Source organism: Rousettus aegyptiacus, unplaced genomic scaffold (assembly GCF_014176215.1).
Source record: "Rousettus aegyptiacus isolate mRouAeg1 unplaced genomic scaffold, mRouAeg1.p scaffold_m13_p_2, whole genome shotgun sequence".
Taxonomy (NCBI): domain Eukaryota; kingdom Metazoa; phylum Chordata; class Mammalia; order Chiroptera; family Pteropodidae; genus Rousettus; species Rousettus aegyptiacus.
The window spans coordinates 102347751-102375259 of NW_023416295.1; the positions used below are offsets into that span (position 1 = coordinate 102347751).

The 27509-nt window shown below is 34.1% G+C and overlaps 1 long non-coding RNA gene across 1 annotated transcript; it reads right to left on the reverse strand.

Annotated features, from left to right (window-relative positions):
• Window positions 1-1437: 1437 nt before the first annotated feature.
• On the reverse strand, window positions 1438-27167 carry LOC107520911. Its single transcript, XR_001599462.2, has 4 exons — window positions 26837-27167; window positions 18753-18811; window positions 17784-17893; window positions 1438-1587 (listed from the first exon to the last, which is right to left on the reverse strand). It is a non-coding gene; the product is annotated as an uncharacterized LOC107520911 (long non-coding RNA).
• Window positions 27168-27509: the final 342 nt, after the last annotated feature.

Genomic DNA, 27509 nt, shown 5'->3' on the forward strand with positions numbered 1-27509 from the left:
ATCATCCACAAATAAGTTGTTCCAGGCGTATTTCTACAATGAATGCAAGAGTCCTCTGCTTTCTCATGATCATGGCTGTGAATCATCTCACTATGTGCCCAAGTCATTTGGATCTCTTTGAAAGGCCTTACCTGGGTTGAGGGCCTATGCATGGAGAACTGAGATCTGGCTAAATCACCATGGCCATAGCACTGTTGGCATATTCAAGCAGTTCTTCAGCTGTTCAGTGAAGAGATTAAATTGAGTTATCCTAAAGCACTGATGATGCTAGTGGCACAGTTTAGGAAACATTTCGGGCCCACAGATTTAGACATAAAGTTAGAATGTGCTGTTATTGTCTGTTGATGTTTTGCTGGCATAAGTTACACTAATTTTCCATCAACATAGTGTGTAGTTCATCGATAGTAGGCCACTTAGAGTAAAGAAGGGCTGATGGAGAAAATTCACTCTATTTAATTTAAAAATGTGTATTTAGCACCTTTTGGGTGTTGACCACTTATTAAGCAGGCCCTGAAAGAGATGCCAAGGAAAGCAAGAAATGATTCTTATCCACAAGGAGTTTATAATCTAATGTTCAAAACATTTATAATTGGATATAAATAACATATATTTGATTTAGGATGACCATTTAGTATTTTTTAATTTGTATATGATATAAGATAGAAGTATACTTGCCTTAGACTGCAGCACTTAAAAAGGTTGAAATTGACAACTTTTTTTTTGTCTCTTGGAAGATATAGCATCTCCTAATGTTTTTTGTACTCAAGTACCAGGACCATTAAAAAAAATAGCACTGAAAATTGCAAAATTGAAATGGACGGGTTTTACTGAAACAAACAAATAAACAAACAACCCTAAGCAACGGAAGCATAAGTTACTGAATGTAAAGTTTATGTATTTTAAACATTCTTTGATATCTATTTTCTTCGTTTTTTTTTTCCTTGATGTTGAAAGTACAAAGAAGAAAATCCTATTTGTCGAGATTTATTTTACACTTTGCTGAAGCCTACGTGGTTTTCAGAGTTCCTTTGAGTTACCAATTTTATAAGGATAATATTTTAAACTTCAAACTCTTGATGATTATTTTTGTTTCTCAGGAAAATCTTTTTTTCCATCCTTCTATACTGCTCACCAGCAGAGAGAATACAGCACCATATAAGACTCTGTTTCCTCCTACGGCATGTTTCATAATGCCAGCGTTCTTCACTTCAGCTCAGTTTCCAAGTTTAATTCATTTGTTAGGCCTATTTTTACCTTGAGACATGAAATCTGAATGTGTTGCTAAACTATCAGAGAAAGTGCTTTTCTTTGTACTGTCCATCTAAGGCAATGTGTGCTTTTCTAATGGTATTATTTATAACTGTGGGCTGTGAAAATAGAGCACAGACAGGCTGCCTACATCTCATGTCACTTTTTTTTTTTTTTTTTTTTGCTTCGAGTAGTTAGTCATTAGTACTGGATTGTTTAGTCACGAGCAGGGAAAGAGTGAAAATATAAAATCCAATATGCTTCATTTCCATGGTTCTGGTGCAAAATCTGTAATAGATTTCCTGAGTTTCTTGAGTGGGATGAGCTCCAGGTACTCACCTAAAAAAGGATTATAGGTATATGGTATGTAATCAGCATCCTTAGAAATCTGTATTTGTGAATGCATTAGTCAAGATAGGCTAGTTTGTGCTGCACTAACAAATATCCTGCCCCCAACTTCGGTGATTTATTGGCTGATTTTTCTTCTACACTAAATCCTTTCCATATTGCTGTTGCTCTATTCCCTGTCATATGATGGTGTAGCCTCTGCCTGGAACATTTGGTCATTATAACAGAAGGAAAAAATATATGGAGGATTGCTTGCCAAATCTGAAAGCTTCTTTATGGAGGTAACAGACATTTCTGTCTATATATTATTGGTTAAAGCAAGTCACATGGTCACTTCTAAGTTCAACAGAGCGGCATATATATATAGTTTTCCTTCAGGAAGAGATACTTCCGCGGACACCAGAATATTTAGTGAACAAACTACTACAGTGTGGATTCACTGACAGTATGTCAACATAAAGCAAAACATTTCCAGACAAGGACTGATTCTTATGACTAAGCTTGGCACCAATATCTTCTTTTTTATATTTTTTCTAGGGGGCTAGAAATAAGGTAGAAGGTCTCATTGTTTAGAACACTAGGCTCTTGGGGCCCACTTTCTAATGTATTTTCATATGTGTTATGTGCTATATCCATATTCATTATGCTTGTTGTTTGATCTACTGAGTTAAAATATTAACTTTAGAGTGTTAGAGTTTTCAGTGGTTATCATTTTGTTCTTGCCTGTGTATCCAGGCTTGTCTCTCACCACACTCCTCTGACTCAAGGTTCTGGCTGTCATGAACTATTTGCTATTCTAAAATTTGCCTTTTAGTTTTGCCTTGTCTAGTTAATTTCTCTTATCTTTTAGGGTTCAAAATCAATGCCATCTTTCGTAGTCTTCGGTAGGTATTTCTATACTCTAATTGCAGGCTGTCTATATTTATCTCTACCATTAAATTTGTCCCATAGAAGTATTATTATTTGTTTATCAGTTTTCTCACTACATATAATTTATTTTTGTTCTATGAGCCTCACAGCTACAGCTTCATTTCTCATCAGTTTCCTCCTTTGGCTATGATGCTCCAGCCACAATAGTCCTCTTTCTATTCTGTGAATAAGCCCAATTTGACCATATCTTAGTGCTTTTCCACTATCCACTTCTGCTGCCTTATCTTCTCTCTCATCTTCAGCACACTGATCCTTTAGTCTGTTCGTTCTCAGCTTAAATATCACATCCTTAGAGATGCCTTTCTTGACTATTCAACCTGAAGTAGCCACCTAGATTCTAGCTGTCATATTATACTAACTCTGCATGTCATTTATTACTATCCAGTACTTTTCTTATTTATTCATTTGTTTATCATCTGTCTCTCTCCTTTAGTTTCAAGAGAGCGAGATCTTTCTGTCTTGTTTATTCCTGCATTATCGGGACAGTGTTACTTATTATTATTGTTAGTCAATAAATAGCTGTTAATTTTTGAATGAATTAATAAAATGATAGTAGTTCTTCAAAATCAAAGTTAAAGCCTTTGTTGTTATTTATTTATTTGTTAATTATTAAGTAAATCTGTGGAATTCTAGAGGTTCTTCCAAATTCAGGTAAAATCTCATCTTCCATTGGTAATTCTCACCTATACTATTAATCATTCTTTCATTGAACTTATTATTTCATAATCTAGTCACATTATCTTCCCATATTATACCCTACTGATTTATATTATATTCCTGATAATAGTAGTATCTTTCGCTTTAATTTCTCCTGTGACACTTAGCAAAAGTTTGAAAAAATATATTTTGGGGTAGATTTTATTCTATCAATGGATCGCATAAGAAGACTTTGTTAGGCAAGTATTTGCCATAGATTGCTCATATCTAAAATGAATTTATCAAGATTCAAGACTCCTACAAAGATCTTGAGTCGCTCAGACCAAATTTTCATTACCTTCTATGACTTAAACATGGAATTAAGTTCTGTGACTCTTTGGAAATTGTTTAAGATGGACAATTAAAAAGATTCCATATGACTTGTTAATCACTAAAAAAACTTTTCCATTATTTGATTCAAGCATAATTTCTAAATCTTGCAAATGAAAATTGCATCAGATTATGATTTTAATCTATTTCCAATTCACTTACTATAGTTATGACCTTGGACACGTTAGTTGACTTCTTTGTGTCTCAGTTTCTTCATCTCTAAGTAGGAGGTAATAATAGTATTGTCTTCTCAGAGATGAGATGATTAAATATGTTAATATATGTAAACAGTTAGAACCTCATCAGGAAAGAAGAAGGTGCTACATAGTTGTTTGCTGTTGTCGTCATTATTTTTAGTAATCTAAACTAAAAATCAATGGTGAATTTTCAAGAAATACTTAAAATTTAAATTTTTAGCTAGAAAAAAAACAATAAAAAAATTCTAAAGAGTAATCGGCTGGTTTAACTCTCAAAGCTCTATTAAAGCAGTGGCTTTTTATCCTTGAAAGCCTACTTGTAAAATTTTCCTTCAAAGATTCTAGAAATACAGCATATGAAATCTAAGCAGTGGGGTACAAATTGGGTTCTGTGGAATTCCTTTTGAGGTCACTGTGGGTTGTTTGGTGTGGAGAGGAGCAGGGTTCTTGAATGTGTGGGATTCACCATCCTCCCAAACTCACTCCATCCATTGCCCATTATATCTCCGGAACACTGACTTTTCCTGGTTTAAAAAATTAGGCTTTTACATAAGAGTTTAAAAGTCCATGCTTTCCAAAAGGGGGTGACAGGTTTGAATATTATTAGTCTTTTACAATTCGGTGCAATAAAGGTAAAATGCATGAAAACTGGGGACAAAGAAGAGCAGAAACCAAGAATTCTGGTTCTCAGCATGGCCCAGAGAAGTAAATACATCAGCTGAGGAATACCACCCTCGTTCTCATTGGCTGTACCTCATTTTGCTTTTCCTCATTACCCCTTCATTCACTTCCATAACCTTGACCCTTACTTGCAGACCAATATCCAGTATTTGATTTACTCACTGATGTTAGCCTTATCTTTGATCTCATGGATATGGCTATATTTATTTTGAGAGATGGGATGTTGGGTATCCAACAGAACCTCTGTGTACCCCAAATAGGCAAATGTCTAAACATCCAGTCGCTTTGATGAACATCAGACTAACTGTTTAGCATGTAGAACAAACGATATTAGATGTTATATATTTTAATTAGTTGTTATATGGTTATGTAGAAAGATCCTTCATTCATATGGTGAATTCTTTGTTTCTCTGTTGCAGATCAGTATGCAGGGACGTTGAAAGTAAGAAAGACAAGAATGTTTTTCAGGAGTCTTTCACAAATTTATCTTGTCAAAGGAAAGCACTGACATGATTAAGCTTGAAGAGAGAGCATTATTAAGTACTATTTTAGTAATATCCAGCCCCACCATTTTGATCTCACTGTTTTGTACAGATATGTTGACCTACCTTTCTTTGAATGTTTTATTTTTTTGTCTCTCTTTTCCCATTCTTCTTGTTTTCTCCTTTCACCTATTCTTTCCCATTCACTCATCTTCTTTCCCTTTTGTGACTTCCCTTTTCTTTCTCTCTATTAAATTGCTTACCATTTTCATGTGGATTAACTGAGAAATAAATATAATTTTTGTATTAAACTTTAATGGTACAAATAATCTCCATGGAATAAAACTGATAATACTTTAAATTGCACATGGTAAAATTTGATACTGAATAAAAATTAATAAAAAATAACATTTTCTTGACAATGTTTAGATCTGCAAAATTTTACCTAGGAATACTAAACTTGGTAGAAATAATGACCAAAGAAGAAAACTCACAGGGATAGAAAAGAATCAATGAAAGTTGATAATGACAAAAGTCCTTATTGATGAATAAATCATAATTTTATAATTTAAATGGAAAATAATGCCAATAAAATAATCTCAATTAAAGAAGACAACTGAATATTTCAGAAAATATTGAAAATCATTACTGTACTATTTTGATCAAGAAAATAATTTGGCTTAGTGGTATTTGCTTTTGGAACTAATTTCTTGATGAAAACTTTATCCTTATTGGCCTAATCTGATCAAAATTTTTGTATTATAAACATCCTCAGGGTTAAAAATTTCCTCAAAGACAAAAATAGCTGGGTTAAAATGGTAAGAATGAAATGTCCTATAAATATTATTTTGTAACCCAATTTTTATATACAACTTATCTTATAGAAATTCCCATATTATTAAATATTTGCTATATTTCAACTACTGTATATATTGTTTTGTGTAAATACAACAGTTTATGTAACTAGTCTTCTATTATTACATATTTAGATTGTTTTAAACTCTTTGTTCTTACAACTCTGTGAATGATACCTTTATAGATGCATGGCAAACTTTTCATAAGAGAAACATTTCTTGAATCTTTCTATTTCCGTGTGGGTTTCAGAAATAGTTATTGTCTGAATAACTGTTGTGAATAAAAGGATTCTATATGTCTTTTTTTTTTTTACTTCACTCAAGTTCTGATTATCTGGCATTAAGACTATTTTTTAAATAAGAGCTTTTTGGGTTAAAGTAAAGCCTTTAAAAAAAAAAAACTTCCAATGTTGCCTGAAACTGTGACAAAATATGAGACAGCATTTGATCTGGGCTTTTAAAATAAGCAGACCCAAAATACCTCAACTCAAATAGCTCAAAAACAGCATGAAAGGATTGAAATGTCATGTAGGAGCTGCTAGGATTTGATCAGTGGGACTTTATTTGACTTGTGCTTATTCCAGTGTTATTTATAGTCAAAGGTAAATATAATTTTAGATCTCCTTTTGAAACCATGAGCAAAACCAAATGTAGTTTCTATAAGAAGCTAGAAGAAATAAATTGAGGATAAACTAATTTCATACTCATTGCTTAACATAGTGAACACAATTTGTGAATAGTTATTAAATGAATAAATTAATGACAATAAATATAATTTTATATTTTGTGACAAAGTAGATGTCTATGAAGTCTACAACCCAGCACCTAACACTGCAAGTTCAGGTATTTAATATGAATTCTTGCCAGATGAATGAGGAAACGAATGCTCTCTTGCTGCCTTGAACATCATTGAATATTTACAAATGTCTGAGATCAATGTGATCACATTGTAGCACTGGCGACACTGAGTAGCCAATGGTATGGACATGGGTTTCTAGTGACATTGTGTGACTGGCAATGAATGTTATGAGAAAATTAGTTTACTCTGCAGAGCAAACCACTGCATGCAAAGCATCTACTAGTTGCCAGGCACTCTGCCATTTTGTAGATGAAGAAACAGAGGCTGAGAAGGATCAAAACGAACAAGTGAAAAGGACAAAAACTCCTATAAGGTTGCACAGGCAAGAGTTTAGCTGCAATATCTACCCACTTTATGGTCCCAATGAACTCCATTACACCCATTGCCTCTCTTTCAAGTTTATAATCCAATAATGCTTCTTAAAATCACTTATAATCACTACCCCAATACCCAGGGAATCTCCTAGAATTGCAGGAATTCTACTTGTACTTTCAAAAAAAAAATTTTGGGATTATACTTTCTGTTCTGTATTATACTTTCTTTTTTCCTTTTTTTTTTAGTTTGCAATGTATTTGAACATTTCTTCATGATATTAAGTATCTGTCACCATTTACATTAGTGGCAACTTCCTCCATCCCCATAATCCCAGGTAAATTATAAGGTCTTTGAGAGCAGACACTTAAAAAAATACATCTACCACAGTGTTAAGGGTAATTTTGGACATAAAATAGATAATAGTAGTAATAATTATTATAGCTAAATTATATAGTGTTTATTTTGTGCCAGACATTGGTCTAATCATATGTGAGTAAATTCATTTAGCTTTTTAAAAAGATCTATAAAGCAATGCTATTATTATCCCATTTTCCATATGAGGAAAGTGTCTAGGTCACTAACATTTAGTAAGTGGTGGAGGCAGGTTCAAATCTGGGCAGTCTAGCCCTGGAATCCATGCTTCTAACCACTGTGCTCATCTACCTAAAATAGATATGCAATGAATACTTGTCAACTCTAGGAAATAGAAAGTCAAGGTAATTATAGGTACACATTGACATTTCGCATGTGTAAAAAGCCCACAATTCACCCCCACTGCTGCACTGTTTGAATTCTAGACTCCTCTGCTAGGCTTTTGAATTAAATTTAAATGCATGATCACACCACAGTCATTCTCATTTTTTTCTCTTGATTGTATCTAAATTGTCTCCACCATTGAAAGCTTAACTTTCTTAGTCCTCCATGAAACCTTCCCTGCTATCATTCAGGCTTTGTTCTCTTTGGACTTTTCTTATCTAATATTAAGTAAAATTTCTGTCTTACTCATCTTTATTTTTTTTAATGTCTCAAAAAAAAAAAAAAGCTAGATTCATGGTTGGCAGGAATTCGGTATTTCTTTGTTGAATGAGCAACTGCCCTTATGAATAAATGAAACTGACACTGTTTTACAACTGGTTGCATCTGCAGTAGATTTATCTTTGTAAAATGACTACAAACTCTTGGTAAAGAAGAGTCAACTCTAACCATTTTTCTGTGCCCCAAAGTACCTGAGACAATTTGAATTAGCATGAGATCTTCAGCTAATAACTGTAGTTATTGTGGCTCAGCTTGGAGTAGATAACGGTAGAAAAGATGATGGAATAAGGTTCACTTGCCTTTCCATTAGACACATTTACTTTCTTATTTTTTTATATTTTCTATTTGCTTGTTAAGAATATTAAGAAATTGTTTTGGATAAGTCAATATTTTCAAGATTAATAAAATGAATCTTTAAAATTTCTTAAAATTTTAACTGTCGTTAGTGTGTAAAAATACAACTAACTTTTATATTTTGACTTTGTATTCTAACATAGAATAATTTTAATAATTTAACTATAAGTTTTTAAAATTTTTCTATTTACATAATTATATTTTCTGAGAATAATGACAGCTGTGTTTCTTCCTTTTTATTCCTAAAGCTTCTACTAATTTTTGTTGCCTTATTTTATAGGCTAGGATATTTAATTCAATGTTGAATAAAGTGGTGCTAGGAAGCATCATTATCTTGTGCCTTGTCTCAAAGGGAAAGCTTTTATATTGCACTGTTAAGTGGGAATTCTTAAATCCTTGGCTATTATCCTTTAAATATTGTTCCTGTCTCAACTCTCTTTATCTTTTTCATGAATCCTATTATATGTTAGAGATTTTCACTGCATCAGCTATGTCTCTTTCCATTGTTATGTCTCATTTATTCTGAATATTTCTTTTGATCTAACTCTCGTTTTATTAATCTCTAATCTGTTGTTAAACTCATCCATGGTATTCTTAAGTTTAATTGAGTGTTCCAATGAAGTTTATGGTTTTTTGTTAATAGTTTCCAGTTCTCTGCCAAAATTCGGCTTTTATCTCCTTCAACATCATAAATAGTAAATATTGTATTTTAAAGTCTGTATCTGATAAGCCTAATACCTTGAAGTAACTGTTGATTGATTTCTATTGTCTACTTTTCTTGCTGTTTTTAATTTATGGTATTTTATTTCTCTTGTGCTTGATGATTTTATATTGTATTTAGGACATTGTATACAATAGTTTATAGAAATAATTTGAGGTCTAGGAGAATGTTACCTTCCTCTAAAGAGGATTAACATTTGTTTCGGCCAGACTTCTAACTTTTGATTTTAGATTTCTCATGCTCCATTCTCTATACTGTTTGAAGAAGTGAATATTTTGAAGATGACCCATATTCCTGCTCCCTGCTTTTTTTAGCACTATGAAGTGAATTGCTTAGAAATTTAAAAATCTAGCTACTTAAAGTGAGCAAAATGATAGGGATTTGTTACAGAAATAAATAGGACATATTTGTGCATACCAAACACAGCTGAAAAAAACTAGTTATAACTAGTTATGAGTGCTGAAAATAGGCTATTGAAAAGAATCTTGTCAAATTTGACTTTTTTTGACAGTTCCCTTTTAAGGTTTTTATCTGATAATTATTATGGACAGGATTTATGCCAAGTAGAAAGACATCCTATTAATTGAGAGATGTTAAAAACAAAAATAAATACTAAATAGTGAAAATAATTGACCGATTGCTTCCCTAAGACTAGTAATACATTTTTGTTTCAAGTTATAATCAATGAATATAGATGAGGTGCTTTCAAATGCTGTTCACAATACAGCAGCCAGGGTCTTTTTTTTTTTTTTTTTTAAATAGTATAATTCAGATTAGTCCTATAATGGCTGCCAATTGCAATGAGAAACAAAAGCTCAATCTTGCATGACATAAGAACCTACATAACCTCCATGACCTGACCTCCACTCTCCCTCTCTCTTCCTTCACTGGATTCCAGCACTGCCTGACCTTCTTTGTAATCCTTGAATACATCAAGATCGTTTCTCCATAAGTTTTTGCACTTGTTGATCCTTTTATTTGGTAGCTCTTGTATTTAGCTTTTTTCTTGCCTGGCCTTGTTTTTGTCGTCCGGTTACCAATTAAACTCTTCAATGAGAACTTATCTTGCAAACAGTCTAAATTAACCTCCCTTTATCTCTGCTGCTCCTAGCTTAAACCTATTCAATCAAGTTGTTTGATTTTCTTTATACCATGTATCATTATCAGCAAATAGCCTATATATTTATTTTCTTACTTCCTTATACTTTTTCCTCTTTAGAAAAGAGGGAGCTGTCTCTTTTCCAGAACCTAAGAACACTGCCTTTCACACAATAGGTTTTGAAAATAATTCTTGATGAACTTCAAACATGGTATTTGAAAAGTTGTTGCAAAATATGCTGGTTATTTTAATAGAGAATTTTTTTTTTGCCTAGATCAGCAAATTTTACTTAAGAGAATAATTTGTTAGAGTGAGATTCCCTATGGAGGTGAATTCTGGCCTAAATGGTGTTAAATGTCTGACTTAAAATAATGATCATTCCTCAAGCAGTGCTCAAACTTGCCTGGAAGATATATACATATATATGGTATTTGGAAGATATATATGTACATATATATTCATATTCATATCAAGAATGAGATTATTCCTACTCTCTAAAGAAAAAATTTTGAAGTGATTCTTCAGCATTTGCCCCCTGTCAAGCACTTGGTGGTATATTTCTGATTACTTTTAAATAACAACCTTTCTACTTGTAGGGAAAATGCATCCCCTACCCCTTATCTTTCAGTATTGCAAACACACATAAGCACACTCTCTAAAGACTGGGATGATACACAGAGGAAAAAAATACTGGTACTAAGACTGTAATGAAATTTCCAGTTACCATGGCTACCTTTAATCAAAGTCTTTATGTATGGGAGTTCCTAAATCTAGCTAAAAATGTGTAATGATGATCATCTGGCATAGTATTTAGACTAATAATTAAATCAAGTTATAATTTAATTATTGCAATAAAAATTTACCACTATCTATCAAGTGAAGAATTAGTTTCCAACCATGGTAGGCTGTATTCTAAGATGGTCTCTAAGATTTTCTACCTCTTGATGTACATACTCTATATAATCACCAACTGCTTCCTGTGGGACTGTGAATATGATGGATTTTACTACTGTGCTTAGGTTGTGTTATATAGCAAGGAATTTTGCTATATGAAGGTTGTGTTATATGAAGGAATTTTGGAAATGGAATGAAGGTTCTGCATTATTTGACTTTGAGTTCTCCAAAAAGGAGATTAACCTGGGTGGACCCGACCTAATCAGATGGGCAATTCTGACTATAGGTACATGAAGATGACCCAGTTCTACACCAAACACTTCAGAAACTTTAGTAGAACACAAAATTAAGCATTTTAATTTCATAATATCAGTGAAACAAATCCTTCCAGAAAAGTGAAGAATTCTTTATAATTTAATAATTCCTTCTTAATTTTGCTTTTTAAAAATTCTTATTTTTGAATCTAATATTGCCTCAAAACACAGTTCCCTCAGGTTCTTTATTTCAATTGTCATCTGTCAGTGTCCTTCACGCACAATAAGTCCTCAATAAACTTTCTGTGACGAGAACAATATGACATGGCTCCACAGACCTAGGGCCTAAAAAATAGTACAGTAGGCCCAAACAAATTAGGCTGAAGATAATTATGAATTATTTTGGAATGGCAAATGTTTTGATGGTAAGGTTCTTCAAACTGTTCAGCCTACACATTCATATATTTGGATAAGAAACAGTAGGAGACGGATATAGTGCTAACCATTGGGATGTGTTATGTTTAAAAGGAACACTAATTCTATTGTTTCTGGTTTAAAAGGAAACCAAATCCACATTGCATGCTGCGGTTCTAGCCAATGCTCTGTAACACCCACATTCATTAAGTACTTTATTGCCATCTCTTCACCTATTCCCTGGTCGGGTCACCTGTTCACTCCACAGCCACCACCCACTTGGTCATCTTTAAGAAGGGGCTCATTTCCCTTCGTTTTGTGTGTTTTCTTTTCTGGTTTGTAATTATTTTACTGCATTAGTCGAAGCTGTTAGCAAATAACTCCAAGAACAGATTTAATGAGAGTGACAGATTTTGACTTTCATACAAAATTATAAACCCGTGTCCATGGAAACAGAAGGGAAAGCAAAACTGGAGATTCCCTTCCTTTATATCTTGCCATGTGGCACAATGAAAAATAACCACAGTGAAAATAGCTGAGAACAATTACATATTTCAGCAAATCCAGGATCCCAGGTGTCGGGAAGGCACAGTTCCACAACCTACAGGTTTTTGTCTATTACCAAGGGGGCGCACTCAGACACAGTTCAGCCGCGGTAAATCTCGGTGTGTGATTCCAATCTACTTGAAAGCATCACAGTGTCAGGTTTCAAAAAGTATTTGGGTAGAATTACTGTGACAGCTTTGAAATGACGAATATTCACCTGTGAATATTTTCTTTTTATGTATTTGATGGATTGATTTTTATATTGCTATGATGACCGTGGAAATTTGCCATTGACATCTCCATCAAGGGGAGTGTCTACGGGGTACGTAGCTGATGGAGAGCCTCAGCCATCCTCCCTGAGAATCCATCACAGTGGTCACAGTTCTGATGGCTGCCTCTAGCTGATGACTGCATGGCAGTGTGATCTGGGGCTCTTCTGACAACCAATTTTGGCTCATCAACTCCTATTCACCTGGTGGACACTTCCATAGAACTGCCCCGACTCTTCTTATCCATCACTTTCCTTCTCTCTTTCTTTCAAAAGTGTCATACCTGCATGTGGCATTGGAAGCCTCTCCTGGGCTACTTTTGCTCCTTCCTCTTTAGCTGTCACTAGTATCCTCCCAAAATCTTTGCCTACCTAATCATATCCTGATGTTTGCTTCTCAGAGGACTCCAGCTGGTTCAACTGTCTTTTTGCAGAAAATATGAAATGGTTTACAGATACTGGCAATATAATGAGGTATTTAAAATAGGCATGGAAAATTAGGAAAAGGGAAAACAGTTAAGAAAGTGGAATGGAGCTCAAAGGGGGTTAATTTACAGAATGAATATTATATATAGGTCATATATTTGGCTTCAAGAATAAAGTATATATGCCAATGGAAATTGCAAACATACGAGTAAGATGATTCTTGTTTTACAGTTTAGAATAATAACTAATAACCTAGAGGACCCAGAAGATATTGGGAAAAGAAAATTTTCTTGCAATCAAAGCAATTTTGACCATGTTTTGATTATCTGTGTTGTGACTTATTGGAGTGATACGAATATAGCCAGGTTATGGTAATTTTAAGAAATCAATTCCATTTGACACTAGATATGCAAGCATATATTATGCAAACACAGAATATATTTTATAGTAGACTTTTAAAATAGTTTTCTTAAATTAGTATTAATATCAGTTGGTATATAGCCTAAATGTTATGATGCATGACAGTAGTGGGAAGAGATTAAAATTTTCTGTGGATCTTTCACAGTATAAGCCCCATGATATTTATTATTCTAGAATGTGTTGGTACAAGCAGGCCTGCTGTGTCCTCAAGGGCTTTTTATATATGTCAAAGTGGTCTGTGTCATCACAATCCAATCTCAGACTAAAATATATATGTGAATAATAGTAAAATATATTCAGTAGTCATAAAATAAATTACAAATTAATTTTTCTCATATACATTATTGTATTACACTTAGATGACTAATATTTTATATTATTTGTTGTAGAAAAGTAACTTTCTGTCAGAAAAGGACATGGGGTTAGAGTAGACACTAAGTTGAGCATAAGTTACACTGCAGTTTTATTGAGAAAGGTCACACATAACATTGGAATATATAAATAGAAGAGTGGAAATCTGCATGGATAGAATAACACCCTAATGCTGTATAACAAGAAAGCAAAATAACAGTGGCTAAACACAAGGATCTGGAATTAATGTTAGAGTCATCGTTACATCACCATCCTCACTTTTATCTCTCAACCATTATCCTTTCAACCTTTTTTTTAGGGGACCATAATTCAGAAAATTTAGCCAATTTCTTTGAGCCAGAAGACAGAGTCAATGTACAGTTATTACTGTTGTCTAACACTTGTTAATTGTAGAATAGCTGTGATGATTACTTTTACCATCTTATCTATACTTTAAAATTATTACTTTGTTACCATATAAAATCTTTACTTTTTAACATCAAACACAATTCTAAGCCTAGGAAATCTACTAATAATAAATACTAATTTATATTAGTTAGATTCAATGCTACTCAAGTAATTCAGATGATAGGTCAAATTCTAAGCTATAGAATTTAGGGAGAATTTAGGAGCTATTTCGGAGAGAAACAAAGTTTATTATGTCCCAGACTTTGAAGATCTGTAAGAAAAGGATATAAAGGGAATTTTTATTTTAGTAGAGAAACCAGAATTCCAGCAAATATGGCTTTAAAAAAATCAAAGTATAATTTACATAGAGTACTATGTACAGATCTTAAGTTTTATGAATTTTTAGAGAGCGAACACATCTGGGTAACTGACATTCAGTGTAAGATACATCACATTACCAATAACTCAGAAACTTCTTTCATGCCCTGTCATTAAGTCATACCCCCAAGTAATATTTACTCTAACTTTTTATCATCACAGATTGTTTTTGCCAGTTTTTGAAACTTCTCTCTCTATAGTATTCATTCTTTTTTATTTTTTGGTTGTTTTAATTCAACATTATGGCTGTAATATTCACTCATGTTATGGGCAGCAATAATTTCTTTTAATATTTACGTAGTGTTCCATTGTATGATTTTTCCATTCTATTACCAAGAGACAATTGAGCTATTGCCAGGTTTTGGCTATTATGAACAATGCCACTATTAATATTTTTCTACATGTCTTTGGGTGTACATATAGTCATGGTTCTACTGAGTGTTGTACAGATAAATAAGTAAAATTCTTGGTCAGACTATGTGTATGTTTAGCTTTAATAATTGTTCAGCTTTAATAGTTGTACCAGTTTGCATGATAACCAAAAGTGTGTGACATTCCATTTGCTTCATATATTTGTAAAGTGGGGATACTGTCACTTTTTACCCTTTGCTCAGTTCTAATACATATCTTTTTTTTTTTTTTTATCACCTGCCATATTCATGCGACACTATCTTCTGAGATCAATGAAAATTCCGGATGGAGAAGAAATATTAAGGTTATGAAGAGAAGATAAAAAATGAAACGAAAGAAAGAAAGGAGGGATTATCTGAATGAGCTACAGGGGAGATTCTGATGAATTTTGACCACCTGGGAAAAACAAACAGTAAAATTCAATTTCTTTGGAAGAAAATTTCTTCTACCAGGTTTGAAGTTCTGATTTCTTGAGTTTTATGATGATGGAGAAAAGTAAGTACAATAAAAACAGTGAGGTAATATAGAAAAAAATGAGAGTTTAGCAAGCAAACAGTAAGTTATTATAAAATATTTCACAGCCAATGCTCTTGCATATCTTCAGTATCTGCTACTTCCACCTAATGCACATACCCAACATCTTTATGAAATATTTTTTGATACTAAAAAAAAATAGCAATGTAAGAGAAAAAAGTCGATAACTGATTCTTCTTTCCCTTTATATGTTCTTCGACCTTACTTAATACATCTTTTCCCTGGGGCATAAAGTGAGGGTGACAGAAGTGGTTCACCATTTGATAAAATCTCAAAGTCCCTTATATTTACCTCTGACAAGATAAATATTATTGGTTTATAGCAAAGGAGAGGTGACACTACATATGTTCTGGGCAAATGACTTTTTGTTGTTGATTCTGTCCTCCTAATGTTAATTTTGAAAAAAACGATCTCCAGTTTAATGGCATTATGAAGGTAATCTAGAAAGGATTACAATTTTGTCATACTTAAATGTATTGTTTGCCTCAGTAATTTCTGTTTAGTAATGCTCGCTTCAGTAAAAACCGATTAGGAGAGAGACACCATTGAACACAGGTCTCTCAGAAACAGTACACAGAAATCGTGTCTCTTTGGGTTCTTGCTAATTCTGCCCCATCTTCCCTTCCCCCCATAAACCATCTGGAAGAAGGGAACAGACTTGAAGTTAAATTTAGAGATTTATGAGGCATAGGATGCATAGACATTCTATTCATTTGAATTGAAAATTTGATCTAGTTCTGGAGACTTCCCAGGGAGCATCAACTTTCTGGGTTGAGCTATAAATCTGAAAATGACTTTGTGACATTATTTGCTTTAATTTAACAAGGCAAAGAGTTATCTCACACCTAGCAAAAAAGCAGTGGAGCAAATAACACTTGAATTGCTGTACTTGTCATCTTTCCTTTCAGCTAAGAATACTGAAGAACTTTAAAATAACTCTATGCCTAAATTAGCATTAAGTTGAAATGGTCCAGTAACCTGAAATCTTTTCCAGGCAACTTTGTTGGTGCTGTCCTCATTACGTTAGCGAGACATTGCCTCTGTTACTATCCTGGATCAGCTGAAGTCATGGTTTATGAACTGAAAATCAAGGGAAGGAGAGGCATATTTGCCACTAAGCAATTAATACATCATTGAAGAGAATGCCAAAATGCACACCTTCTGCTGCTACTATGACATCCTTAATCTCCTGTTAATATGTATTTTTACACCTACATGGTAGTGAAGGCTAAAGAACACTAATAATAGTTTTAGTGAAGGTTGGATTTTCACCAAGGGTGTTTTTACTTTGCAAAAGCAATAATGCTATAAGCTAAATAGATAGTTATATATATTTTTTGGCTTCCATGGAGAATTCTTCTGGGGCTAGAGTAATATCGGATATTTACTTCCTACGTAAAACATATCTAAGTAATTAAGAAAATGTATCTAATCTATGAAAAAAGAGATCCACAGTCCAGTGTGGGTTTAAATATTGGCTGGCTGAATAAGATCTTTCTCTTCCTCTTTCTATTTTTTAAGACAAATGCAGATGACACAGAACAGATAAATGAACTTAGAGTCAGTAATATGTTAACTTCTGCACTCTCTAGAGTCAACTAGCTGAAAGAGACAGTAGAGAATGCATAGTTTAATCTTTTCTTTGTACAGATCAGGTAATATACGGTTAAAGAAATTTATTGGGGTTGAACCACACCACCTCTCTGATCTCTTTCAATCATCAGATTCTTTAAGTTAATGAAATATGTCGAAATAGAGATAAAAATTGATAGATATTAGGTACATGTTATATAAGAGGACACTACTTATTGAGAGTGGTTGCAGAAAAGCCTTTTATTTCATACTTCACATTTTTTACTGTGAAAAATTAAGGCTACTTTCTGAGTGCAAAAAGCATAATGGTGTGAATGAGAATCAGACTTTTTCATATAACATATAATTTAATAATAAAAGGTCTTCGTGGCCATCTGGCCATCTGCTTATTTACTTATTTAATAAATGTGTAGGCCTGCAGGGTAAACAATACAGATATATGGTCCTTGCTCTTGAGTGTGACCCTTTTGAGCACTGGGGGACACAGATCCATATACAGACGCCTAGATGATGTCCCATTAATTCTAAGGCACACATATTTTTCTCCTGTATTTTAATATATCCAACATCAGGAAACATTCTAAAAGTGAAAGTGTCATAGCTTGATTATTACCTTTTTTTTTCTTCATGATACGTAACATAGTGGTCTAACAATTGCTGGCATCCTAAATTCAATGAGATATTGGATATATACATATGGCAAGTGCTATAAAAAAAGTGATGTCAGAGAAACTAACCATGAGCTTTCTTCAGATTGATTGGTGTGGGAAGACATCTGGACAAGGTTATGTTTATGCTTGAAGAAGGAGAAGGACCCAGTTGGGTGAGCAGAGGAGACAAGAGGATCCTGGGAAGAAAGAATAGATTTTATGAATGGCTGGGTGGGAGAGAGCTGGAGTTATTTGAGGAGCAGATGTCAGGCTAATGCTGCTTAATCATTGCAAGCAATAGAGTTTTTAAAAAGCCTAATTCTTTTAGCTCCTTGCAAATGTTGATTCTGGAACGACCTTTTTTTCAGATCAGCTATATTGAAGGCATTTCCTTTGTGTTTCAGACATTGTGTGAGGAAGCAAAGGCTTGTATAGGCTCTGCCACTGCTTTTGAAAATCAGTCCACATTTGACCTTTAGATTTGACTGGTTTTTAACCTAAGTATTGGGAGCACATACAATTGTAATGGACCAGTGTAATTTGGCTTTTTTTCCCCTTAATTATGTAACAAGGTAATATTTCTCCTGTTTTGGCTTTATTCTTCTTTTATAACTTATCGTTTTAAACCAAATGCAATGTACTTTCTTTAATCGAATTTCTTTAGGGTGAAATTTTATTGAGATTATGTAATTAATTATGTCACAAAAATAGTTGAAAGTGCAGACATATGAGATAAAGTGTTAATAAAATGTGGTGGTTGGATTGCAGCCTCAACTGTAAAGAACAATACTCTTCTGCATAAAAACAAAAAATAAAAAGTAACAAATAAAATTAAATATAAGTAAATATAAATATAAAAAATACTTCAAAGTCTAGAATACAGTTTGCTCTTTTAAATAGGGAAGCATATCCCTCTGAAACCTAAATTTGTTTGCAACTGTTAACTACTAATGTCTCCAGGACGAATGGCTACCTATATATAAAGAGAAAAATTCCCATTGATGTAGCTTTCTTATAAAATATTTTTTAAATACCTCTCTAATATAAATGACTTACCTTCTTCCTCTACGTGTAAATTCATGATTAGTTGATCTCATGTACGTTGAAATAGATGGCTAAAACCAAACAAAAACTCTTTTCAATGATCACATTTAAGCAACATTTCCCGAAAAGAATCGCAAAATATTGCATTACTTTATCATATTTAAAAAATTGATTCCAATATTTTTCCATCATCACCATTACCACCACCACCACCACCAACAACAACAACAAAACCTCCACTAAAATAACTGCAAAATATCTTTTTACCATTTAACTCATCATTTTTTATCATGATCATCTTCTAGGCATATGCTTTGTGTTCCAATTTTATTTTGCTAGAGGTAATATTACATAGGCTTTTCTGAATGGTATAACTGCTTTAAAATCCAGGTGCATATTTTCATGAAAGCATTTATAGAAAATAAAGATAATCTTGTGACAAATGGGGATGACTGAGACCTTTGATGAAAACAGTGCAGTTTCTTAAAAGAGTAATTATCACCAAATTAGATAGAGGTGGGCTCATGTCTAACTTGATGTGTTCTGTGCTGAGTCAGTTGAGAAGACATTGTCTCCATCAAGATCCAACAATATTTAGAAACTAGTTGTAAACCCTGCAGTTCCCTAGGAAGTGCAGTAGTTTAAATGAACCCTCCTCTGTGCTGCTGGGATTTAATTGACCACACATAGTGAGGCATTCAAGGGAAAGAACTCAGTGGCATACACTCAGTTCTAAGTGAAAAGTCATTCAACTTAAACATGAAGGAAAATTTGTATGCTTGAGGATGAAACAAAATTGTTCTAATGTCCAAGGGTGGAAAGACTCAGACAACTTTATATTTTCTTTAACTTTTCATATAGAAATGAAAAAAGCAGCAGAGCACAGCTAAAAACACTACAGTTAAAGTAAAACATGAACGCTTTAAAAACAGAGCTATGACAGTGAAAAGAGAAAAAAGATTCCTGAAATTTTATGCTTTATAATTCATGCTTAATTCAAGCAGCAATGATGACTGCGTTTGCTTAGTATGTAATAACCATCTAAAACCCTCATATAACATCATATCCATCAATTATAACTGCGCTCTTGGATTTAGAATCAAATTTTTTATTGAACTAATATGAGCGATTTTCATTGGGTGCTACTTGGATTGCAAAATGGTATTAATAGAACTGGTGAAACAAACAAACAAACAAAAATGTTAAAAAAGAGTGACTAATAGGGCAAAATCAAAGCATTAAGCTGGCAAGAAAACTACCTATATAGAAGTTAGCTACTACTATGATGGAGGTTTTATAGATTTAAGGACACATGTTTATTCATATGTGTAACATTTTCCCCTTTGGTAGGTAGAAGAAGAAGTATAATACAAACACAAGAGTAATATAATTGGTTTCTAGCCTTGTATCTGCCTAGATTGTGGCGTTGGTAAACCAGCTTAACTTTCTAAACCTCCGTTTTTTCATTAAAAAAAAAATAGAAAGGTATTGTAACCTTTTTCCTGATCCTACCTGTGAGAATCAGATAAGGCGATGCATATCAGCACATGGTAAATGTATCAGAGATGCACTAACATCATTTAAAAAATAATTTATCACTATTATTATCATTATCATTCTAGAAATTTACAATGCTAGGTGAAATGTGTTGGTCTACAATGCTAGCTGCTATTGCTAAAACAATTCTTTGTTTCTTTCCAGGCCTCAATGAACTTCTGAAATTCTACGGATCATGTCAGCCTTCCAAAAGCTAATGACCAAATCATTTAAATTAGACAGTTAGCTTTAAGAATTAATTTTGGCATATTGTACTCAACATATTTAATTTAAGATTGCCAAGAGTTTTTCATTCTCTCAAATGTTTAATAATAAGCTCAGTAGTTTAAAAAGAGAGATTTTCTTGATACAGTTTTTCCCTCTTTTCCCTTTGGGAAACATCACTGTCCTTCACGGCTTTAATGCTGAAGTTGGCAGGGCTTGCAGGTTGAAGGCAAACAAAGAAAAGTCCTTCCCCGAGATGGATGATATGGAATGAATGCTCTGGAAAACTGACCTCCCTCCCCACTCTCAAAGGCCAGATGGCTTCCAGACAAACTCTGAGAGTGTAGGCAGTCTGGGGCAGTAGAGATCAGCTGCAGTTCTTGGAAATTCCCTTTCTGAAAGACACATTGGAGAGATTTGTGGGTATCCAGAGCAGTGCCCAAAGGGTCAGAAATGAGACTAACTTGAAGACTTTTTGCTGGGTCTGTATGGATAGAAGCATTCTGTTCCCTAAGGAGCCAAACCCTAAGAATCACTGAACTTCAGAATTCAGAGTACAGATAAACTTACTAGTTGCACTAGTTCCCATAATGTTTGTTGCACACTTTACGTTTATGAAAAAGGTCTTTTCCAACAAGTTAATTTCCCTGGAGGATTATTGTCAGGTAACTGAGCGTGACAGGGAATGCAAAATAATTTTTGTTTACCATAAGGCCAAAGATGCAGGCTAAGGAGGATGAGGTAAAAGATTCTACTTCCTGTCTATTCAAAGAGTGTGAATGGGCCGTTTGTGAAATAGAAAATTTGGAAGGCTCACATGTGGCAAATTATACAGCTTTGTTTGCAAATAACAAAATGCAAATTAAAAGAAATTATGGCATATTTGAAAACCTATTAAATTCACAAAAATAAACAATAAGAAAACCCTAAAATTCAATTCTCTCTGGTGAGCATTGTGTCCAGGCTGTATGCTGTGGTGGAAAGAATGTTGCATATGAAATATGAAGATTTAAATCTAACTGAAACCATGGACAAGTTATTTGCCTCTATGAAGCTCATTTTTTTCCCTCATCTATAAAAATAGCAATAGCTACCAACCTTATAAGATTTATAATAGGTTCAAATAAGTGAATGGAAGAAATTTTCAAATGGTAAACCATTGTATAAACATAAGCTTTTCCCCTGCTTTTATTAACAAATTAATAAGATGAGAAATTTCAGTTCCTTTGTATTCTTTTCAGAAGCAAGAGTGACACAATTTACAACCATACTAAATGTGTTTAGCAATTTCACTTTTAGTCATTGACAGTGACCTGGCAAAATAAACTGTCTAAAAATAATGTAAATAAATTAATTATTAAGAGAAATTACAGGTTTATGGATTCTATCAATACTATTCATATTAAACTCAGGTTTAACCATGTTCCCTTCATTTTGTTGGATATTTTAACCTATGTTAGCATAATTTAATATCCAAAACAATCTTGAGACGTAGACATTATTTTTCCTGTTTCAAACATGGAAAACAAATGGAAAGATCCCCAAGTTCATTTACTTTTCTACTATTTATGTAAAAATATATTTAATTGGAAAAAGCTGAAAACAAGGTTAGTGTATGTGCACTTTAAAAAACATTACATATGAAAGTATATGAGGATCTTAACAAAGAATGGAAGACAATTTGAAGAAATATAAATGGTTTATACCTAAATACTTACACATTTTTTTTTATTATAGTGTCTTTTTAAAATGCTAAGACAAAATTATACCCTCAAGGGAAATTTTGTTGGTATGATTAAAAATAAATGAAACACCATTAGCTCAAGGGGAAATTAGCTTAAAAATAATTTAAACTCTGAAAGATATTAGTATAATTTAATAATAAAACCAATTATGCCACAAAAATAGAGACAATGTGACAATGTGACTAAAACCAACACTTAAGGGCCAAAGGGAGTTTAGATTATAACTTCACTGTAAACTATAAGAAAAAATGGCACTGGTAAGTAATAAGTCACTTATCCTCTAACAAAGACAGGAACACAATCCTGGAGCATTTTCCTGTGTCAATTAATAGTTAATATGTTATCTGCTCAATGACATTAGATGTGATTCCTAAAGCCCTTTACAAAGTTATTGGCTTTGATGAATGGCAGACAACAAGCCCAAGCAGGCTGGTGAAATGATATTCAATTATATTGTTTCTAAATTGTACATCCTCCGGGTTGAACTCAGAGATTCAAATACCAAAGAATAACACTCAAACCTGGATTTTCTTTAGGGAATGTTGAGTGATTTTACAATTTGTCTCTGCTAGAGAGGGACACACTTCAGTGCAATCAGGGGGCAGAACCGACAGGAGAGTGAAAACCCTTGAATTAGGAGTGTGAGGCTGGCATTTGTTTGAGAGCCATTACAGAGAGTGACAGGTCATTCTGGGCCTCAATAATTCTACACATAACAGGACAAGGGCAGAGATGGCTTTTGTCTGAGAAGTGATTCAAAAAACAGCTGTTCTCTTTGTTTACTCAAGTAGACTGGTTTCCATGGCGGGGGTTTACGCATCCCAGAATTTGGCTAAAGACATTATCTGGGGTCTGAGAAGAAAATACTAGAACGATGATTTATTTTTGTCTAAAAATGTAAGAAAAGGATTCAGCTTACTAGCATGTAAGGAATGGTTAGTGCTAGCAATCTTCCTCTTTCTGTACATTGAGCAGCTTTTCATCCTGAACAGTTGTGAAAGTTTTCCTGAGAGGGGAGTGGGGATAGGCAGGTCAGGGGGGTTCTTTTGTTGGCTTTGAGAATATTTCAAAGTAGTGTCTAGGTAAGCATGATCTTGTTTTAACTGAATGAATGCTCACCAAATAGACAAGTAGTTTGAAAACGCCCCAGGTAGAGAAATTGCAGATTAAAAAATACAATCAAAGAAAGCTCAAAACAATAATATTGTAAAGGTGGCTTTTTGCCTGATATAGCCATATTAAAAGGGGAAAGGTAACTTTTTTCCATTTATCAGGAATATTATTAAAATGTGGATTTGTACCTATTATTTTTAGCTTTACTGTAGTATAATTGACAAATAAAATTGTAAGATATTTGAAACATACAACATGATGACTTGATATATATATGTATTCCCCCCATCAAGTTAACTAACATATTCATTACCTCACTTTTTTTTTTTTTGCTAAGAACATTCAAGTTCTACTCTTTTAGCAAGTTTCATGTACACAATACAGTGTCACCAACTGTAGTCACCATGTTATACATTGGATTCTCATATCTTATTCATCTTTTTTTATAGTTCATCTACAATAATATATTAGTTTCGGTTGCACAGCATAGTGATTAGAGATCTATATAACTCACAAAGTGATCACCCCCTAAATCTAGTACCCCTCTTCCCTCTTACACAGTAATTATAACATTGTTAAGTATTTTCTTAATGCTACACTGTTTATCTCCATGTCTATTTTGCATCTACCTATCTGTACTTCTTAATCTCTTTGCCTTTTTTTGCCATCTCCCCAACAACCCTTGCATATAGTAGCCCTCAAAATATTCTCTGTATGTATGAGTTTATTTTTGGTTTTAGTGTTGTTGTTATTTATTTTGTTCTCTAGAGGCCACATGTACATGAAATTATGTAATATTTGAATTTCTCTATCTGACCTATTTCATTCAGCACAATATCGTCTAGGTCCATCAAGGCAATATCTTTTTCCATCCCCTTCCTTTTAGTCTGTGCGTGTCTTTTAATCTGAAGTGAGTCTCTTGTAGGCAGCTTATGTAGCGGTCTTGTTTTCTTATCCATTCAGCCACTCCATCTTTTGGTTGGAGCACTTAATTCTTTTCCTATTGAGGTACTTGTTGATAGGAATATAGTAATTACCATTTTATATTCATGTTTTTGGTACATATTTTTTCTTCTTAAAGAAGTCCCTCCAACATTTCCTGTAATACTGGCTTGGTGTTAATAAATTCCTTTAGCCTATTTTTGTCTGGGAAGCTCTTTAACTGTCCTTTGACTCTAAATGATAGCTTTATTGGATAAAGTATTCTTGGTTGTAGATCCTGGGTTTTCATCATGTCAAATATTTTGTGACAAGCCCTTCTGCTCTGCATAGTTTCTTTTAAGAATCAGATGCCAATCTTATGGGAGCTCCTCTGTAGTTAACTGTTTTCCTCTTGCTGCTTTTAAGAATTTTTCTTTGTATTTAACCATTGGCATTTTAACGATGATGTGTCTTGGTGTGGGCCTCTTTGGGTTCATCTTTTCTAGGACTCTCTGAGCTTTTTGAGATTGTATTTTTATTTCCTTCATTAGATTAAGGAAGTTTTTCATCATATTTCTTCAAATAGCTCTTCAACTTCTTTTTTTCCTTCAGGTATTCTTATGACACAGATATTTTTACTTTTAATTGTGTCCTATAGGCTCCTTAAAATATTATGTAGTCTTGGCTTTTTTTTTCTTGTCATTCTGATTGGGTGTCCTTGGCTTCCCCATTTTCTATATCGATGGTTCAATCCTCTTCTTTATCCACTCTGTTGCTTCCCTCTAATATACTCTTCATCTCAGATAATGTGTTCTTCATTTCTGGCTGGTTTCCTTTCATAATTTCCATTTCCATTTTTATGTTTTTTTTTTTTTTTAAATCTCTTTGTTAAAGTTCTCACTGAGTTCATCTACTCTTCCTCTAAGTTCATTGAGCATCTTTATAACCAGTTATTTTTAACTTTTCATCCATTAGATTTCTTGACTACGTTATTCCTGGATCTTTGTTGTGCTCTCTCTTATAGTTTCTGCTTCTTTGTCTTCCCATTTTGGTTGCCTTTCTATGTTTGTTTCTATGCACTAAGCGAAGCTCCTATGTCTTCCTATCTCATTAGCGTAGCTTTGTGAAGTAGGTGTCCAATAGCACAGTCCTGAGAGAGGTTCAGCTTCAGACCAAGTTTATGTCCAGATTGTGCCCCCATAGGGCCACCTATCAAGATTCAGCAAGCAATCCACAGATGCTGTGCTTATAGTTGTCTCAAAGGCCATGCAAGAAACTGAGGCCGGCTGCCAGCAGTGTGAGTCTTAGAGTTGGCCCAGCAAGGAGCACTGGACTTGCCAAGGACACTACTGGATGTGGCTTGGGCAGAGCCGTGAGTTGGGAGAGGTGGAGTTTCAGCAAATCCTCTGGGCTGAGCATCATCTGTTATTCAGTTTGATGACGTTTAACTATGGTGGAACTGAATCTGCACACTGGGAGGGGGAAGGGCTCAACAGAGGAACAATGGATACCTCTGGCACTTCTGCTCAGGAGAGAGCCTCGCCTTCGGCCTTTGCTCCGGTAACTCATTGTTCCCATGTAAGTCCCTGGTGACCCCCAAGCAGCCAACCTGGTTCTGGTGCTCAGAGCAAACAGGTCTGTCACCTCAAAAATCTACCCACAGACATGGCCTCTTTAAGAGGCTTCTGCAGCTGCTGGCCACAGCTGCCGTAGCCTCTGTCCCACTAGTCGCTCAGGATCGGGCAGCCTTGCATCCTCGCCCCATCCTACCTTCTATTGTTGCAGGCTGATTTCCTATTTCTCTCTCTAATGCTTCTGTTCATCTAGATCCCAAGTGACTTGGCTTGCTGTTTGCTCCGTGTTTCTGTCACAACTTTGATTTGGTCGCAAGAGGGATGAATGGAGCCTCTATCATCTATACCATTTTCCCCCTCCCCAGACATTATTCACCTTATAACTGAAAGTTTGTACTTGTTTACCTGTCTCCCTCCATTTTCTCCACCCCTCCTCAGTCCCTGGTAACTGGTAACCACTTCTCTACTCTGTTTCTATGAGTTCAACTTAAAAGAAAATAAATTCCATATAAAACTGTTACCATACGATATTGGTGTTTCTGTCTCTGGCTAATTTCACTTAATCTACTGCCCTCCAGACTGATTCATGTTGTCACAAATGACAGAATTTCCTTTCCTTTTTAAAGGCTTAATAATATGTCACTGCATATATCCAAACATTTTTTCTTATCCAATCAGCTACTGACAGATACATAGGTTGTTTCCCTGTCTTGGCCATTGCGAATAATGCTGCAATTAACCTAAGAGTACAAATATCTCTTTGAGATAATGATTTCCTTTGGATATATACCCAGACTGTAACAGAGTGAAATGCTCAGCCTCTTTGACTCCATCTTGTTCAAGCCTGCTTTGTTCTCATGGCCTTCAGGCTAATAGCTTTTTAGTCTTGCATATAGGCATGCTAATTATTAGAGGAATTCTGCTTAAGGCTTGAGTTTTACAAAACAAACAAACAAACAAACAAACAAACAAAAAACCTTACCAGAAGGTGTTTCTCTCTGGAAGATAAGGGAAGTATGCACAAAAACAATGATTGTTTATCACAGATTTGCAGGAATTTCAGCAAAATCTTCCTAGAATCCCTGTTGGTGCCCAGATGTCTCTGGTTGTCAATCACTTCTTGGTCCTCCCATTTCCCCTCCCCTTGACAGAAAAGAAGCCTGAACTCTGTACTTTCTTAAGATGAATTTGAGAATTAGGTCTCCCATTTTCTTCTTGATCAATAAACCTTTCCTTACTTCAAACTCTGATGTTAAGAATTTTGACCTTTTGAAGCCTCGGGCACACAGACTTTGCACCAGTAACAAGATTGCTGGATCATATGATAGTTCTATTTTTAATTTCTTGAGGAACTTCTATACTGTTTTTCATAGTAGCTGTACCAGTTTACATTCCCACCAATAGTGTTCAGGGGTTTCCTTTTTTCTACATCCTTGCCAGCATTCATTATCTCTTATCTTTTGTTAATGATCATCCTCACTCCAAATTAATATTGTATATTAAATGTGCTGTGCCTTTGCAGGGTACCTTTTTCAACTATGAGGGTTATATTAGTGTCCCAGGGCCACCATAACAAAATATCACAGTCAAGGTGGCTTATACAGTAGAAATTTATTTCTTCACAGTTCTGGAGGCTAGTAGTTCAAGATCAAGGT